Source organism: Pseudonaja textilis, chromosome 9, assembly GCF_049901715.1.
Source record: "Pseudonaja textilis isolate UNSWEBS1 chromosome 9, rPseTex1.2, whole genome shotgun sequence".
Classification (NCBI taxonomy): domain Eukaryota; kingdom Metazoa; phylum Chordata; class Lepidosauria; order Squamata; family Elapidae; genus Pseudonaja; species Pseudonaja textilis.
Genome location: NC_141998.1, coordinates 14990682 through 15010575, shown reverse-complemented (window position 1 = coordinate 15010575; position 19894 = coordinate 14990682). Strand labels below are relative to the sequence as shown.

The 19894-nt window shown below is 38.0% G+C and overlaps 1 protein-coding gene across 6 annotated transcripts in view; it reads left to right on the top strand.

The window, feature by feature from the left end:
* The window catches only part of PKNOX2 (PBX/knotted 1 homeobox 2), a 271522-nt gene that overhangs the window by 40158 nt on the left and 211470 nt on the right, over positions 1-19894 (top strand). For 4 of the 6 annotated variants that reach the window (XM_087938998.1, XM_087938997.1, XM_087938995.1 and 1 more), the window contains 2 exons: positions 2334-2437; positions 18827-18870. The gene's annotated coding sequence lies outside the window, so the exon portion shown is untranslated. Of the gene's footprint in view, positions 1-2333; positions 2438-16495; positions 16677-18826; positions 18871-19894 lie in introns of all 6 variants that reach the window. The other 2 variants (XM_087938996.1, XM_087939000.1) reach the window with 2 other exon arrangements.

Sequence of the window (19894 nt, the reverse complement as noted above, 5' to 3'; positions counted from 1 at the left end):
ATGAGGTAGATTGAAATCACCAAGAAGGATAAAAGCGTGTGGGCAGGATGTTGCTCATGTTGGTAGTGAAATAACATTTGTGTGTTAAGTTTTTTGAGATAAGCCTGGGGACCTGTCCAATAGAGGGACTGCTGTGAGTCTGTTTCAAAGTTATTTCCAAAGCTTTTTGGAGTATCCCATCCAGGATGGGAGATTGCAATAGCTGGAAGCAAGTTTAAAAGATGGCACTTAAACTGTGCAATTTCCTCAGCTCTAAATTTCAACTTTACTTCGTCCCTCTGCCAACTTTTTGTCATCTAAAGCAGGAGTCCCCAACCCCCCAGTCGATGGGCTGGCAGTGGTCCACAGCATGCCAGAAAAACAAAGCTCCATCTGTGGGATGCAGGCAGTAAGCAAAACCATACCCCCTCTGGTCCACAGAAAAACCACAGAACTGGTCCCTGGTGCCCAAAAGATTAGGGCCACTGATCCAAAGCATCCATCTCTTTCTATGGGTTGACTGTAGAACCTGTCTATATTTCATCATGCAGTGATTCTGTGGAAATGATAATAAATGTTGCCTAAGCTCACTAAACCTTGTTTGAGGCAGATAATTCTAAAGATGGGGTTTACTTCCTAAAGCTGGTGTCATTCCAGCCTTTATTTATTTATTGGTTATTGTAAAGCCAATTGCAATTTTTGAGATAGGGTAGCAAGGTTTTGTTTCAAATTTGGATATGCAAACAACACCTTCCCCCAAGACTTATTAACTAATAACCAGGCAGTTCAACCGATTTAAAAAAACATAAATAAATTCAGGTGCCAATTTGCAAACCTATGTTACTGAATTTCTAATGAATAGCTGCCAAGGAGAGAGTAAGTCTTAGGATTTATTCTTGCCCTTCTAATCTTGTTATTTTACAAGTATTCTAAAGTAAGATAATTTGTGGGGATTTGGACCAAATCAGAACAAGTCATTAAAAATGATCAATAGTGCACACTTCAAAATTCATGTTCCACTGTTAGTTATTCGGTGGCTAGATGATGCAAATACTCTAATAAATAACTGTTTTTCAGCTAAGTTAACAGAGCCTTTTTAAAAATAGCTTTACCAGATGCTCCTTATTTTGAGCGCAGCCCCATGTTTCCATTTGACATTTAATAGGATGTTATAGTGGCAGTATTCATCTTCTTCTTCAGGAGGTCAGGAATATTGCCTTCCAGAAAATATTATTTCTACTCTCCCCCAAAGTAATCCTTGCTGGTCAATATGTAGAGACAGTCCTCACGATTGAGCCCAAAATTTCTGTTGTTAAATGAATTTTACCCCATTTATGCCCTTTTTTGGCCACGATTGTTAAGCGAATCACTGCAGTTGTTAGTAAATGAATCTGTCTATCCCACTGATCTTGCTTGTCAGAAGACTGTAAGAGGGAATCACATGATCCCTGGGACACTGCAACTGTCATAAATATGAATCAATTGCCAAGCACCTGAATTTTGATCACGTAAGCATGGGGATGGCTGCAGCAATCTCCAGTGTGAAAAATGGTCATAAGTCACTTTTTCCAGTGCTGTTGTAACATTGAACGGTCACTAAATGAACTGTTGTAAGTCAAGTACTACTTGTATTACATTATTTAGGCCCCTCCCCTTTTTAATTTTTCAGTGATGAAGTTAGTGTTACATTTTTGAACACTTTGAGATTCCTCTCAATCTGTTTATGCCTTTTTCTTAAATAGAAAATGCTTTTTAGGGTTGGAACCAAACTTGGAGTATGAAGATGCTGGTATGGCGGCTGCCTCCCTCAATCTTTTGTTCCCTCCCAGTTGTGAGAATCTCACCTCCCAACTCTTGGGATTATTGGACTGGGGAAGAACGGGTTAAACGTTTGTGTCCCTGATAATTTCACATATGTTTGTTATGCCCCTTCCCTTTTTTTTTAAATTTTCCAAACTGAAATTTGCATTTAAATATTTTTAAATATTCACCATTTTTGTATACATTTTATCCTTCAACATACATTTGTGTGTACAGTTTATCCTTGTAAAGTGCCTTACTAACAATACAGCCAACAACTTTTGCAAAATTTATGAAATTTACAAATTTCAAAGGTTAAACAAGTTCCATTTAAAAATAAATTCCTTTAATTCTGTTTCTCTTTTTGGCCTTCTTTCCATGCCACTTCAATTCTGGCTTAAGCACTTAATTCTAGAACTGATATAGTTGCACTTGCTATATATGTTATCTGGCTACCATCTTCCCCAAATTCCTTTTAGATGTTTGTGTTCTTTCTTGGGCTCCTGGGTATAGATTTGTTGTTTTTAAAATAAAGCTTTCATTCTTCTCCTCAGACAGCAGAGTTACTGATCACCCTACCAGTGCACATGTTTCTGATTTGGAAGATACGTTTAGGAGTACAAGCTGTGTTTCTCCACCAGCCAAGCAATCAAGAATGGTATGTGAATCTTTATACTTGCATTTAAAAACCATTCTTTTCTAGGTCTGTGGGCAATGTTTTTCCTCTCTATTCCACATCAATCAGTTCTATGTGCAGGGAGGGCATATTCTAAACTTAATAGCAATGGCAATAGCACTTAGACTTATATACTGCTTCACGGTACTTTACAGCCCTCTCTAAGTGGTTTACAGAATCAGCATATTGCCCCCAACATTCTGGGTCCTCATTTTACCCATCTCGGAAGGATGGAAGGCTGAATCAACTTTGAGCCAGTGAGAATCTAATTGCTAAACTTCTGGCAGCTGGCAGTCAGCAGACACTGCATTCTAACTACTGCTCCACCATGAAGCAATAAGGATTCACTTGTGTCCAGTGTTTCTTCGTGTTTTCATAGGTTTTTTTTTAAATGTGGCATTTAGTAGTATATATACCACTTCACGGTGCTTTATAGCCCTCTCTAAGCAGTTTACAGAGTCAGCACATTACTCCCAATAATCTGGATCCTCATTTTACTAACCATCGGAAAGATGGAAGGCTGAGTTAACCTTGAGTCAGTGAGAATCTAACTGCTGGCAGCCAGCAGAATTAGCCTGCAATACTTCATTCTAACCACTGTGCCACCATGGTTCTAATCAATCTTTTTTTGCTTGCATATAAACCATAACAATTCTGGCTATGAATTAACAGTAGTTAACTGATAGTTCGGAACTATATTGAGAGGACCGTTATTTTAGGGACTCAAATCTTGAATCAAGAACTGTGTAATAATACTAATACCTTTCAGATAGCCCAGAACCATTTTTTCCAGTGCTTTCTTAACTTCGAATGGTCACTAAAGGAAATGTTGTAAGTCGAGGACTACCTGTGTTTCAAGAATAACTTGGTAGTGCTTCACTGCTCCATAATAAATCCCATTTTTGCTTACTATAAATTCTTGCCCTTTTTCTATAGTTAGAAAAGAAATAACATCACAGAAATGTCCCCCAAGGAATTTAAATTGGCTCTAAAGAACTGGGCTTCTCCTCCTTCCTTTTCCTATTGCAGGCACCCCAAATAGTGTGTTTTTCTTGTCCTCTGCTACAACTTCAATATGAAGATGCTTCAGAAACTGCATGGCTGTTGCTTATCCCACAGAGACCACTTAAAATCACTTCTTTGTGGGGCTAAAGGTTGCAGACGAGACAGGTTCCATTGACCTTTGTCTCTTACCAATCCATTGAACAGGAGAAGAATTCCTCAGTCTTCTTTGGCACTAGGGAATAAAAGGTGAACTTCAGAAGTTTAAAATACCCCAAGGATGAACTCTACCTTCAAGGCCAGATTAAAATGTAGCCTAGATCCATAGGCAGAATTGAACTCTCTGGGCTTTCGACCTTCTTTGGCAGCTTCTTTACTTATTTATGTTTGTCTACCTCTCTGTCAAAGAGCATGTTTGTGTGCATGGGAATCAGTGCATGCATACACAATGTCTTTGGAATTTGTATTACTGTCACTATTTCCATCCAAAAGAAGCAGATTGTATGTAAAGCCTCTCCTTCAAATTTCCATGACTGGACTGTACAGCAGTAAAAATGCTTGAATAAGTGGGCTTCAATGTGCCATACACTTTCCATACATTATGTGTTTTTATCATCAACAACCTTGTAAGATAGATTAGGATGATAAAACCTAAAGCCTTATGCAGCTATTGAGTGAGCGGATAGGGCAATGGTGAACACCTGTTTTTGGATTAAGGGCCATTTAGCAGGTGTGTCAAAAACCACAATTGAAATTTGAATTCATTTTTAACAGCTGCATGTTATTAAACCAATGAAAAAGATTTGTTTGCTTTTAATTACACTGATAAATAAGATAAAGTGGTATACAAATGTAGCCTGCTCAACATTTAATGCCAGATGCTCACTATCATAAGATATTTGACCTTGCAGCCAGGAGAAAAGTAATTTCTTTGCAACTGGTTCAAGGGCCTAAGTCCCTCTTACCAAAGATTGAATGTTGGAATATTTATCCTTGAAAGGATGCATAATGATCTGGGCACATAGTTATGGGAGAGACTGAAATTATTCTTAGTCTTTATGAGTGCACTTTACAAGTGAAAAGCAAAGGGTCCTTGATCCAATGGATCAACCCAGACATTTCTTCCTTGAAATGTCCAATCCCAGACTAGTTATCTTGAAATGTACAGAGTAAGCCCTTCTTTTGATGCAGCAATCACTGGGCACAAATAACAAAGCCAATTTTTTTTTCTCCCAGCCATCCTACCACCTTCTTTTCTGTTCCATGGCTTTTATGCAGGAAAAAAAGCCACAATAATTGCTAGTTTTCTCATGGGCTAGCATGTTCATAGGCTGTTCATAGCTCTCAGGAACTTCAAGCCACTGGTTTCTTTCAGGAGCTATTACTCATTCAGATTGCCAGTAACTCGCCAAGACCCCATGCCAAAGATTTCCAGTTCTTTTATTTCAAATCCTTTCTTAGGTAGAGATAAGAGGGAATTCAGTGTTATATATCTGAAGTGTTTGCTCCTTCTGTCTGCTGTGGCCCTCTTCCCTAAGGCAACCTCATAAAGAGAGAACAGCAGCTATTATCAATAAATGTTTAATGCCATCAAGGCATTAGACTATCAGCAGTAAATTACAGTGAGTTGTATATTGCAGAATTGGTGAAATAGAGCCTGAGGAAAATAGGACCCCCACCAGGTCCCCAAATTTGAATTAATGACTGTTCCAAAGATCGTGAGATGTTGAGTGATTTATTTGGAAAAATTGTGAGGATGTCAAAGATAGAAGGTTGGAGTATTTATTCTTGAAAATGAAAGGATGAATGATCTGGGCATACAGTTACAGAAGACACTGAAAACATTGTTGGTCTTTATAGTGTGCAGTTTACAACTTTATAGTGTGCAGTTTACAACTTTTGGCTGGTTTTCAGCTTTTTCAGCTAGTTTCTGGCAAAAATATCTGTAGGAATGAATTGACTCACTTTATTTTCACAACATATAGACAGATTTAACCATAGTTTCAGTTGGGAAGAGGTGACAATCCTTGTGATGACCTGGGGCATGGCACAAAGGCAACATAGTCAAATAAGCAGTACCTCCAACTTTGCTCCCAATGTGCAGGTTACCTTCAGCTGGAGAAAAAACTCTCCAGTTTTTCAGTCTGAAAACCACACAAACCACGCTGCAATAATTAACTTGACAGGGCAGGAGAAGGAATTGCAGACTTGAAAGCCCAGCAAAACACACACAGTTGGGAAGATGCTAGGAACCCAGATAAGCCTCAATGATACCAAATAATTTACGATTTGTTCCTAACAACTTTGCTGTGTACAGCTTCCCTTTTTAAACACTGGGTACCCAGCTGCAGCTAATGAAGGGAATCGGGGCCCTTTCCTCCCCCCAAAGCCATGCAACTCATGTTGCTCCCTTCTCCATTCCTCCCTGTGTGCCCTAGGATGAAGAGGAGGCGGGCCTGCGTCTTCCTCTGATTTCCCTGTCCCCTGCTCTGTTCAGCCAGCCTTTGCCCTTTCCCAGTTTCTTTCACAGCCAATGGAGCCACACTCCCACTCCCTGTCAGCTGCTCAGCCTCCCCCTCCCCCTCAAATCAGATTCCGACAGGGGCATGACAATCCTAGACCAGGCCATGTCCAAAAATGCCAGGGAATTTCTAGAAGCCTGGGTCTCTGACAAATCAGCCATCAACAGACACAAAGACATTAACAACATCTATAGACTATGCAAAAGTGACAATCAACCAGCACAAAAGAGAAAAAGACTCCAGCACCTCTCCACCAGATCAGCATAGATTAATTCCAAGGTTAACTTCAGGCCAACAATCAAGTAAGCAATATCCCAACCAAGAAACTGCCAAAAAGCCATCAGTAAACAGCCCAACCAAAGAATCTCCAAGACCACTCTCACCCACCAGACAGGCAAGACACCAGAGTATAAACTGAGAGCAAACAGCACTCCTTACTAGCACTGATGATGTTATGTTGATGAAAAGTCTGCACGAAAACAAGCAAGCTCAGAGAGCACCAAGGAGCCTCCAAATGGACTCATTTTATGATTTTTACAAGAAAGGTTGCAAAATCAGGTTGTACATGTGGGTGTACAACTGTCATGATTAAGAATGGAAATCTCAGGCTCCATTACATTTGTAAATCAAGAACTACTTGTATTCAAAGAAAGAATGGTATGCACGTAGCTTTACCAGAGAGAAATTGTGCTTACTCAACATTGTGCAGTAAGCATGGTTCTGTTTCTTTTGTTACAGTCTTTAGGGGCACAGCAATAATCTCATTACTTATTCAGTTCCTTTTATGCTTGTTTAAACATGCCCAATTACTGATAAATGCTTACCTCCCTGTGCAGGGTGGATATAGGTAGTTCTCAGTATATCTCTGGGACACTGTGTGAGAAAATCAGTGTTTATCGAAACATTTTCCCCTTGGCAATCGGTCTCTTGAATTAAGGAGTCATTTAAATTCTACACTGAGATCATTCCTTTAAAGGATGTTTTTTGTCTTTTTAGAAAAGTTTTTTTCTTCATTTTTGCAGTTTGCAACATCCTGTCACAAGGGATTGATAAAAATAAAATGCAAATCTGTCCACAACATTTGTATTTAAAACAAGAAGGTATTGTTGCAAGTGTAAAGGAAATAACTTGATGAACAATGAAAGTTGTCTTACATTAAGACAGAGTAGTTTGGTTTATCTAACCCAGGGATTCCCAACTTTTTCTATACCCCTCACCCCTAGAATGCTTCTGATACATTCTCGCACCCCTTACAAAAGTAAATAATTACGTGCATATAATTGTGCAAATATACACTATAATTTTGTAACTTCTAAACCCAAGTTTTCACACCCCCTAGAATATCGTCTTGCATCCCCGGTTGAGAACCCCTGATCTAACCCCAGATTTTGTATTCTCAGCTAAATTAATTCTCGGCTAAATTAATTCTTCAGTTGTGAGTTGTATGAGTTGTGTGTCTTTTTATTTAATTTATTTTTTTTAGATGCCCAGTAGCCAGAGTTTTTTTTAATCAATTCCTGAGAAGAAAAAAATGACTTCTGAATTATTTATTTATTGCATTTTAAAAAAAAACCCTGATATTTCAGGGTAGTAGAAAAGTGTTAATTTGGAAGGAAGGGAGGGTTATCATTAAGTGGGCTGTACTGTTTTCTTTTAACTGCTTTTTAAAGAGTGCTTTCCACTACTTCAGAGACTGTGGAACTGCAACTAATGGCAGCTTGGGGACATTCCTTACTGAGAATGTCTCAGTGGGAATGACACTACATCAGGACATAATGTCATTCCCAGGGGCATTTTTGTTCCCCACAGTTGTTGGCTACATCAGTGAATCCAGAATCAGAATTACAGAGAGCAGTTTTTCCCATTCATATGCTGACCAAAAGTATTAGTCTTCAAAAATAGATAATCCTGGATAGGAGAGATCCGAACTTCAAAGCATCTGAACAAGAACAAGGTGAAGAAAGACGAGGTAAACTTAAAGTCTAATCTCTCCACCCGATTCTGAAAATAGAAACAAACAATAACATTTTGAAATGCATTGAGGCCTGATAACCTCAGATAAACTTCTAAACTTTCTAAACTTTGTTTCTCCTTTTACTACTCTACTTCTTAGGGGTAAGTTTTGAGGCTTTTCCACTTCTTAATTTCTGAAATATAGTTCTCTCAATCCTAGCCATTTGTAGGAGAAGAGCAATCAGAGCTGGTGGGTGGAGTTAAGTGTGTCATCAGCTTAGAATCATTACATTCCCATAAATAGTCTCAATCCAATCTGTCCTGAATTCTGTTGACCCTTATCTGATGCCGATTTAGTACTGAACTAGTTGATTAGATTCTTGTGTATAAGCTTGAGCAATAAATCTTCTGCACTGCAACTTAACATATGGTCCTGATCCTTCATGCCTGACAATTATGTTGTGAATAGTAGTTCAACAATTCCTGAAAGATTCCTACCTCCCTTATCTCCCTGTTTACCCAGTTTGCTTTACATGGGCCAATTGAAAGTTTGAGTCCCCAAACAGGTATTTTACCCCAGTAAGAGTTTTGGTAGATCTAAAGTACCTTTATTCTAGAAATACTAAAAATGCTATGTTTAAAATTTGATAACTTAATGATCCAAGGTTTTTTTTTAGAGGCTTCAAATACTGTATTGCTGATTAGGATCAAGATTTAAATTCATGTGCTATGGAAATAGTTATAGAAAGGACTTGGATTAAACCAGGGTTTACTAATAACAGTCAAAATAAGGCAGAAATTTGGGTTACCAGATGGGCAAATTCCATATAACTAATCTGATATTTTATTTTCCATCCCTATTGGTATACAAAGAACTAGTTCTTGCCTCTTAATATTTGTGAAATTTAATTCTAAGCCAACCTTGGTATTGTGATCTTTGGGATCTGCTAAGGACCCACTTTGAACAACCAATCAGCATTTGCTCGAAGAGCAAGATGTAACCGAGAAAAAGAACCTACTAAAATGCTTATTATATATTGGAAATTTTATAAATCCTCTTACTGGTTTTGAATGAGGATTTCTGGATGCACAAGAGGATGAACAGCATTAGAATGTAGAGTTCAATGTTTTGCCTTCTATGACTAATGATGTTTCCCTCCCTGTTCCTTGCTCTTCCTCCCCTTGTCCAATTCTGCAGCAGACAACCAGACACATTTGTTATCTTCTGTCAGATGTTAGGAGATATAACTCACATGTTTGTATGTGCACACTTTTAGTCCCCTGTGAAGAAGTTGAATTAAGAAATCATTCTGTTAACTTAAGATCCGGTTCCATCAACTAATATTTCTTTAATGCTTCCCTGCTAGCTCTTAAAAACCTCCTGCCATGTTGACAATCAGCAAGTCATAAATCACCAAAGCATTAGTTTCCATCTTGCTTTTCCCTCGTAATGTTCAGAAGAAAAGGCTTATTAATGAAAGCATTTTAATAATGCCTTACCATGATTACATATGTTTGAAAATACACTCAGCCCCAGATTATTTAAAAGTCTTTGTCATCTACTGAGAGAATAATGTTATCCAGTTTGGATAATGAAACGTCTGCAAGAAAACAACCAATCTCAGAGAGGACCAATAACCCCTCTTTGTTATGTCTTTCCTTCCTTCCTTCCTTCCTTCCTTCCTTCCTTCCTTCCTTCCTTCCTTCCTTCCCTCCCTCCCTCCCTCTGCAGAGTTTGGAAGCATAACATTTCAAATATATAAAACGAATACATGCTTTCCTACTTGCAGGGTTTCCTCTAAATTTTTAGTTTGGATTGTCTGCTGTATCAGCTGGTTTATTTTCTGTAGAAATAATCCTATAAAACATAAAGCCTTCAAATCAAATGTAGGCAAATTAGTAGAATAAGATTGTTGGAGTCTGAAGCAATTGTACTTTCAAGTCCATAACTGACAAAGAAGATAGTTAACTGATTTCTTTTCCCCTAGACAAATGTGTCTTCCGACCTCAACTTCTAGAGTTCAGAATGAGCATTAAAAATGCATGAGTCTTATGCATCTTGAATAATTCTTCCTGTCAAATCCCCTTTACTGAGTTCTTTCCTTTAATGTTGGAGAGCATAGTTGAAGGTCTGAGAAGGCTTCACAAAAGCCATGCTTCAAAAGTGAGGTCTGAAAACATTTCACAAGAATGTATTGACAAGCTTCCCAGGATGGGGTTGTATGTCAGGTTCAGACAGAAAGTGTGATGTTATTTTATCTGGGGAATAAGTTGTTTAGTAAGCAAGGAACATTTTTAATCTTTCATAAACGCCCAGAGGGCTGGGGATGAAAATTAAGTTGATGTTTCGACAATGCAAGGTGAAGTCATGGAGCTTGTCATCCTATTGGGAATCCTCATTTCAAACAAAATATATGACACACACACACACACACACACACACACACAGTTTGTTAAAGTTTTAAGGCGAAAGATAAAAGAAAAAAACAATAGGAAAGGAATAAGAGAAGAACAGAAACCAAAATGCAGAAAAGAAACATAAAGAAATGATTTCTGATTTTCTTTTACAGCTCTTATAAGTATAAATGTAAATTAACCACAACATTATTTACAATTTTTCTTTAATCTGTTTTTTTCCCTAATCATCACACCTGTGCCTAATTGGGCTGGGCAGAGTGTTTCAGTTGCTTCAAAATGCTTCAAGTAAAGCAACAAGCCCACTCCCCACCCCTTCTACAGAGCAATACAATCCCATTGCTTTGTAATCCCTTATTTCCGGGCTTTCCTTAGTTTTCATAGATTATATACTTTGTTGTTTGTATGCACACTGAGAGTTATGCACCGGTGACAAATTCTTTGTGTGTCCAATCACACTTGGCCCATAAAAATTCTATTCTATTCTATTCTATTCTATTCTGTTCTATTCTATTCTATTCTATTCCATTCCATTCCATTCCATTCCATTCCATTCCATTCCATTCTCTTTTACATTCCAATATCTATTCTGTTCTGTTCTGTTCTGTTCTGTTCTGTTCCATTCCATTCCATTCCATTCTATGCTGTTCCATTCTCTTTTACATTCCAATATCTATTCTGTTCTGTTCTGTTCCGTTCCGTTCCGTTCCATTCCATTCCATTCCATTCCACTCCACTCCACTCTTCTTTTCTTTTGCACCTGAGAGCTGACATTTCTGACCCTCCCTGGAAGTGCCTAAAAATAATTTTGGAAATGCAGAGGAGACTCCAGAAGCTTCTTAAGTCCAGGGAGGAGGCACATTGTATTATTGCAACTGATGAGACACAAAGCATGATTTCTTGGTAAAGATCTATCCGCCACCTGCTTATTTTTAATCGCTGTCCTAAGCTGGTTTGACTATCAAGCCTGTGCGTGTTCCTGGACATACCACGAGAAGAAATGGCAGGTGCAATCCTATTTTCCTTTCAAGGAATCATTCTATGTGTAATTTATCAGCATGAAGAAATCTTGGTGGTCTTTCTTGATGTGATAGATAAAAGCTTTGTTTGCAGGTCCAAGATGCAGAAATCATGTCCCTGGGTTTCTTAGTATTGTTCTACCTTTTCTATCTTAGACGTGGGCCTTGATAGTCCAGGTAGTTCTTGACTTAGCAACCCTTCATTTAGTAACCATTTGAAATTACAACAGCACTGAAAAAAGGGACTTATGACTGGTTTTCACATTTAGGGTCTCGGTATGTGGTAACTGGCATGCGTTTAGGATGGTTGCAGTATCTTTGGGTCATGTGATCACCATTTGTAACCTTCCCAGCTGGTTTCTGACAAGCAAAGTTACCGGGGGAAGCCAGATTCACTTAGCAGTGGCATGATTCATTAAACAACTGGGGCAAAAAGGTCACAAATTGGGGCACAATGCATTTAAGAAGTGTCTCACTTAGCAACAGAAATGTTGGGCTTAAATGTGTCATAAGTTGAGACCAGGGGTGGGATTCACATTTTTAACAACCAGTTCTGTGGGTGTGGCTTAGTTGGTGGGCGTGGCTTGGTGGTCATGTGACTGGGTGGACATGGCTTGGTGGTCATGTTATTGGCTGGTCGTGGCCAACTCAATATCACTCACATCGAGGCACGCATCTCCTTGCCTGGCCTCTCATGACCGTGGGGATGCTGCAACAGTCGTAAGTGTGAAAAATGGCCATGTCACTTTTTTCAGTGCCATTGTAACTTGGAATGGTCACTCCACACAAGCAAAATACCAGCAAAGGAGGGAGAAAAAACTCCAGAGACATTCCTGAGACAGGAAGTCTAGTCCTGCCAAGAATGTAATAAGAGTTAACGGAGAGGCAGTTTCTGTAAGCAACACCAGAATGTTTCCTTCCTGCCTTCCTTACAGGATTAGGCCAGGAATTTCTTCAAACAACCGGTTCTCGGAACTGCTTAGAATGTTAACAACCGGTTCTAGCGAATAGGTGCGAACTGGTAGAATCCTACCCCTTGTTGAGACCTACCTCTAGATTCAAGGTGGGCTGTAGGAAAATCTCTTGGTCTTTAAACCTGACTACAAAGACCATAAAATATAAACCTATGTTTTGAGTGCCTTATTGTACACACCATGCAAGGATGAGCTGTGTCTCTTGCTTTCAAACATCCAGTACAAGAAAAGATTAATTAGAATAGTTAGAGTGTGTCTTCAGTTATTTAGCTGTTGCTTGAGCTGAGTAGTATTCAATTTATTCTATCTGTCTGAGGCAATGATTTTTTTTAAAAAATATACAGGGAAAGAATTTAACTTTAAGGACAGTGTGAGGTGATGTCATCAGCCACGAAAAGGGATTGATACTACAATGATATCCTACATAAATTTCAGCTGCCTGTCCTAATGTAACTTTTGTAGGGAAAGCAATGATTTTCTTCCAAGCTAGCAAGCACTTGGATTAACCATGTCAAATTAACTTCAGCCTGTCTCTTTTTTTCAGTAAAAAAAACTTTTAAGACTTGTGGACTTCAACTCTCATAATTCCTCAGGAATTCTGGGAGTTGAAGTCCACAAGTCTTAAAGTTACCAAGTTTGGAGACCTCTGGTATAGCCTACTTATGAATTTTTTTAATGTGATCCCTAAATATGTTTAGTACTAGTCAGTGTGCTTATCCATAGCTGATAATTAGGGTGTTTTGTAATTACAAATCACAATTAAAATCAACTTTGTTGATTGATCATGTTGTTAATGCTGATTGGTTAGCATTATGTCATACCAGTGGGTTTTTCATTCCATTGGAGTAAGATATTGGCTGAAACAGGAAGACTGAAGTTTATGAAGATTCTCAGTCCTCCAGGTCATGGTTGTCCCAAAGATGCTTTTTCAAAAGGCAAATGGACTTTCTATATCCTGTTTACAACACAGTCCTTTCAGCAGTTCCAAGCAGGTTCCACACACCCATATGCACTATTCAGGTGACCATGAGCACACAGATAAACCCCCCAGTGGCCTCAATGGCTCTCAGAGAGAGTGCTAATGATCAGATAACTGCAAGGAATATACATGCTTCCGTTCTCCAGAAGCTTCTTGGATGAGAAACAAAACGTCTTCAAGAAAAGTCCAGTTGCCCGTTGAAAAATCATCTTTGAGAGACTGAAGATCTTTCATAAGATCTTTCCTGGAAAACTTTCCTGGACCTTGATGAATTATATTCCAAGACTAGATCATAAAACTTAAAAACAACCACATACAACCTCAGATATCAGCAAATTCTAATAAATTGGTGAAGATGTTGAGTTTGACATAGTAACCCTTTATAGCCTGGTCTATAAATATAGCATTTGTATAAGCTATTTCAGAGTGCTTATCATTTTGGAAACATTCTTAAATACCATTGGTTTGAATGACCAGACAGTTTCTCTATTAAGAGTTGGATAACTTGGGAATGCTGATTCCTTGTAAAATCTGCACTGCAAAATGGCATGTTCTCAGCTTTCAATTTCAGCAAAGGCCCAGGGACATCTTCAATGAGAAAGGGAGTCTCTCTTGTTATCTTGCTATAAGTGCATCCTTGATTACAGAGGGAAGGTCATTGGGCTACAGTATAGAGAAGCCCCAGCAATATTGAATTGGATAACTTATATCGGTACAATATTGTGTGGGTTGCAGTTTCCTTGATTTGTTATAAAGTTGATATAGCTTTGGGCAACTGCAAGGTTATTTTGAAGTCCTGTTTTATCTAGCCTTTGTTTGATGTCCTCCTTTGTTTTATCAAATCTCAGGGTTGAAACGAAATCAAGAGACATATATAAACCTATCCTGGTCCTTGATGGGCACTACATGCCTTGATGGTTACTGATTCCACAGCTTTGGAGGGTTTTAAGACATTGCTTTAAAATCCAGTCCCCAAACAATATCAAGATGTGTGGATATTATAGCCAGTACTTGTCTCTATAATATAACTATCAGCTCTCCCAACAAACATTCATCTCTTTCTAGTCACTAAGATCTCAAAGTATGTTTGGAGATAAATTCCACCGGAGTCAATGGAACTAATCTTCAAATAAAAGTGCATTTTGATTTTAAGCAATATTGATTGCAACCATTCAGTGTGCAGCAGAGGAATACCTTATATCTTTGGATCATATCAGCAGTAAGCAATTTATGGGTGAGTGAAAGTACCCAGCTAGATATAAATGCCTATATTTGTGTGTCTTTGAACTTCAGAATTCCGATAGGTGAGGCTTAAAAAAGGATTCTGTTTGAAGAACCATCTCTGCAGGTCCTGGAATGACTGCAAGATGCAGAAGATCTAATTGTTCTGGTCCTTTGAAATCTGATGCCACTTGAATTGTTATTTTGGGACAATTTCTTACAGGTCTCTAGCTTAGTAATAAAAAAAAGAGACCATCCTTAATGGATGTACTGAATATTTATTTTAGAATAAGTGAAAGAATTTACCAGTGCACAAAAATGTTGGTTATTAGCCAATGTAATGGAAGACATGCTTATTTTTTATAGTTTCCTATATGGAACACAGGAGCTTCAAATAAAAAGAAATGCCTCTCAAATGCCTCTCAAAAATCTGTAGATATTTATGGTAATATACCCAGCTTGTGCAGAAATAATATGTTTATTGGTAACTTTGGTAACTTCCAAGACACTTGGAGCTTAAAACAAAGAAGAACTCAGCCAAATGTCTTCTTATATATTGCTTTCCATTAAAAGTAGATTATTCTGAATTAGCTAGGAAGTTCAAATGTGACAAAAATGTCACTTTATTGCCTGAGTTTTCACCAAGCAGCCTGGAAAACAGTATAAGTTGGTTAGCTGAGTTTTTTTTAATTGCATCTACAGCATGGGACATGCCATTGTGACCAGAGGTGGTATATATCAAGGGAAGTTCTAATTGCATTTTAACAATAAGAATGTATATACCTTTGCTTTTATTGCCTTTTAAAAACACCATTGGCTATGCATGGTTGCAGATGACTTTTTTTTCTATTGTAGCCACCACTTGTTAATTTACCTTGGTCTGCATTTTCCAGATGGGGTAATTTTGTTAATCTTGTTATAGTGAATACATTATTTACCTACATCTAGTGGCCCTTGATAGAGTATTAGATTTGTTTTGGCACACAACTAGAATCTTGTATTCAGAAGCTGTATGTGCCTGAAAGTGGTGATTGGATCACAATGCAGTGAAGAATATTTTCCACCTTTCTGTTCGGCTTTGGGGTTTCCAAAGACCTCCTTTCTGTTTGGCTTTACAAAGAAATACAGTTGATCTATGTTGGAACATGGTAGTGATCTAATCCAAGTGGAGCTTTTCCGTGATTGGACTCTGCTTTATTAAATGAATGGTTTTAAGAAAGGGTACCTCATTGCAAAACATCCCCTTTGATTAAAAACAAAAACTGAATAAGGAATTAGTAATTCTTGGCCCAAATATCTAGGAGCCTAGAAGTTATGCAGGGTTAGTATCTGGTTAGTATCTGGTTAGTACTTGGATGAGATGACTTTAGGGCATAAGAGGGATGTAAACTAGACTAGGAAGAACATTAAGAAAATCTTCATGGTTATGTCCATGAAGTCATCAGGAATTGAACTTGACTCAGATGGAACTCCAGTGAGAAAGCAATCTAGATAGAGATGGTAGAAAAGCTACCAGGCAGCCCAAAAAATGATGTTTGAGGAGCTCGTCCTTCAGTATGATCTTTCTTACCATTTGTTGGGCAAGTAAGGGAAAGCTTGAGTCAGTCTTCCCTATTGTGGTGACACTGCAAGCCCCCCCTGTTTAAAAATGGAAGGGATTTTTCCCCCCATAGTATCTTCCCTTGAGATTTTACTGAAATCATAAAATTTAGCATGTGGTTTGGCAGGTGATAATTAAAAGCAAGGGACATTCACTTAAATCCTTTACCTACCTTGTCAAGAAAAAGGTTAAAAAAATTATACTCCAGCCAGCCACCTGGATTTCATGAACTTTCTGTAATGGTTTGATAGAATTTCCAAAGTCAGTTATCTTCCACGTATTGTGTTGTCTTACTCCTGGTGACATAGCATCACCCGTGGAAAGTCTGAAGTTCTCCCTTTCTCCTTCTCTCCAGCATTATCTGCTATGAAGCCAAGTTTCCAGCTTTCAGTTTACAAAGCATTCAGTAGAACATTTTTTCAAAGGGTTACTAAAGTCCTGATGAAGACCTCAATCTCTATTCCAGATACACTTCTTTCCCCCCTGTGTTGCCTCTGGGCTGGATTTTGTGGGTGTTACTGCAGCTGTGCATACTGGTAATGATCCTTATACAACATATTTCTGGTCTGCTATGTTCCCTGGAGGATCTTGTGAGCTTCAGTTGAACTGGGCCTGTTTTATGAGTGATTTAATGTGGTGTAAGCAATCTGCGTACATTGTGTATGAGTGTCTGAGAATCAGACAGAACGCACTGCTGCTGTTGATATCACATTATTTTATTAGAGTTTCAAAGCTGATATTAAGTGGACATGATTTCTTCCTATGGACCATTAATTTTGTTTTATTGCTGGCCTGATGGCCGTTACCCTCCCCTTCTTGCCAATACATTCCGCCATTAGGCTTGTACAATTAACAAAATATGAACTGTTTAAGGCATCACTTTGAACAATGGGTCAGTGCAAAAGAGGGCTGGGAGTGTGTGTGTGGGGTGTATAGGAACAATTTGTGGTAATGGGTGGCTGAGGAGTGGAAGGAGGCAAAAAAGAGGAAGATTTGAGCTGTTTCACATGAGGTATTTTGTAGTAAATGACAGATACATACGTAGTTTCTCATTGGGTAACCATGCACAAACTTTTTTAAAAATCCCAAGATTAATCTAACAAATTAATCATATAAATGGCTAGCTTGTTAACTAGATACTTGTAATATTTTTGCATATAATTCAAATAGCTTTACTTTGAGAAAAGTATGTGAAAGCAATGTGCAAAGAACTATCATAAGAGGGTGTGTGTGTGTGTGTGTGTGTGTGTGTGTGTGTGTGTGTGTGTGTGTGTGTGTGTGTGTGTGTGTATATATATATATATATATATATATATATATGGAGAAAAAGGAGTTATAATCAAAAGCTGCCTTTTCCTGTTTTCTTTATTTCTTTATATAATTCTCCAAATCACATAAAATAATTTAACCTAGCAAGGGTTTAAAATTTTACTCCTTTTTGTAGGTATGTTTTCTATCATTCAGTGCATCTGGACATAGCTTCATTTAAATATACTATATGTAGTGTTTCACATTTATTCTTAGAAAAACCTTGCCCTTTAATATACATTCCCCTGATTATCTTCTACTTTATATCAATTTCCATAATGCAGTTTTGTAAATAGACATTTTTCTGATGTAAGCACTGTTTCTTTTTACATCACTCCATAGCACTTATATCCACTCTCTAAGCAGTTTACAGAGTCAGCCTCTTGCCCCCAACAATCTGGGTCCTCATTTTATTGATCTTGGAAGGATGGAAGGCTGAGTCAACCTTGAGCCAGTCAGGATTGAACTCCTGAGCCACCATGCTCTACATCTTTCAATGTGTAACTTTTATAGATATATCTATTCTTGAGCGTATTTCTCATATACATTTTTGTGAAGCTTTTGATCTGAGAAAGATGGATGATAACCAATGCGTTAGTTATACCCCTCAATGCTGAAGCAGAGACTATTTCAACTCTTACATTTATCCATTCCTAAAGAAATTTATCAGAGATTTATTTTATATGTCTTATCAGCACTATTGCTGACAGAAAGTTCAAACTGAGTTTTCGCTGAGTTGAATCTTAGTGTTCCGCTCATTGTACCATATTTGGGGATTTTAATTTAATGGTGGGAATCCTCAGATCAAATGACGTAAAGCAGTATAAAATTTTTACAGACTAAAGTCAGTCATAAAACAAAATTCCAGTTCAGCAAAGGCAGTTATAAAACTGTGTTTCCTTTCAAAGCAATTGTGACAAGAAATTAAATAAAAGAACCCACTTAATGAAGAAATGCAGTTTAAATACATCAGAAGTTAAACTTTCCATCTTGCTTTAAACCTTCAATGATGGATTAGCTGTAAACATATTTTCATCCACTAGCAGGTATGTTTGAAGTGAAAGATTGATGCATTTGTTTTTCTAAAGATTTATTATTACTGGTACAATCTTAAGAGAAATATTCAATATTAGCGAATCCTAATCTTTTGGCTAAATCTCCTTGTTACTTCAACACTCAATCCCATATCCTTTAGACTTCCAAAGAGTGCTCTGCCCTTCATAAATTAGTTTCTGGTTTAGTTATATGATTACATTTTCACAATCCTGATTATGTATTGACTTTCCAACTTTGGATTTGTCCGTTTTCTTTTCCAAGATGGTAATTTTTGCTGAGATTATGGCCATTTCTAATGCAATGCCCTTTGCTGTATTCACAGATGCTTACTGGAGTTGGATCCTGAGGCTTCTGCCTTTCAAGCTAGTAAGTGAAAATTATTGCTAAATTGTCCTGAGCTTGGCTGTGAAAAATCATACCAGAAGTGTGATGTTTTTGCCATGCCACAAGGTGTCTTATAGCAAAGCCCTTACTGTTTTAAAGTTTAATGAAATTAATAAGTTCAGATAGGATGAAAAAAAGCTCATACGAAATCTGTTTCTTTAAGTTAAGACTTTCTGAATAGCAAACTATAGTGTGCAAAATCTCTCTGTGTTTGAGCTGTGCAACCCTATGAAACTCTCAAAAACTTGAAGTTCATACTAAAAATAAAGCTGACAAAGCTAATAGCCAGCATTTACTTTGATTTCTTCACCATCTTTGTAGAAAAGGCCAAATGAATTCTTCCTTTTCAAAGCAGTGTCTGGCCTAACTTAACACTTTCACAACTCCTGATTAAGGAAGCTGGCTTCTGGTTTGTAACTCAGTCAATCAAAGTAGAAGTATAAAATCATAGGGCTGGAAGGGAGGTCTCCTTGCCCAAGGGAGAAGTCCTTATATCACTGGGTCATCGTGCCATGCTCCTCCTTTGGCACTCCATTTCTTTGGAAAGGAGGCAGCCCTTGGAGAGCTTTTTCACCTGGGGATGAAGTCAGCCACATATAATCAAAATCCAAAGCAGAAGGCTGGAAGCAGAGTCTCATGAAATGACCAACCTTTGTATTATTTATTAATATAACAATAATTAATAATAATATTGATATTTATTATAGTCACAGGCCAGCATAAGGTTTGTAATGTATAGCCCAGATAGCCACATTTGTTGCCCATTAGCAAATGTGATACTTGTATGAGCTTGGCAGAGTCTGCCAAAGTGTCAAGCTGCTGGCATCCTAGGAAGGATCCCCACTAGTGACTCAGCCATCGGTACGCACTAACAGTAACACATACAAATGTTAATGGCCTCAGTCATGGTTGGGATAACATTAGCAGAAGCTATATGTCACAATGAAGAAATGCTCCTAGATTACTTCCGATATGCCCTTTCAACTTCTCCTTTCTGCTTCCAGTC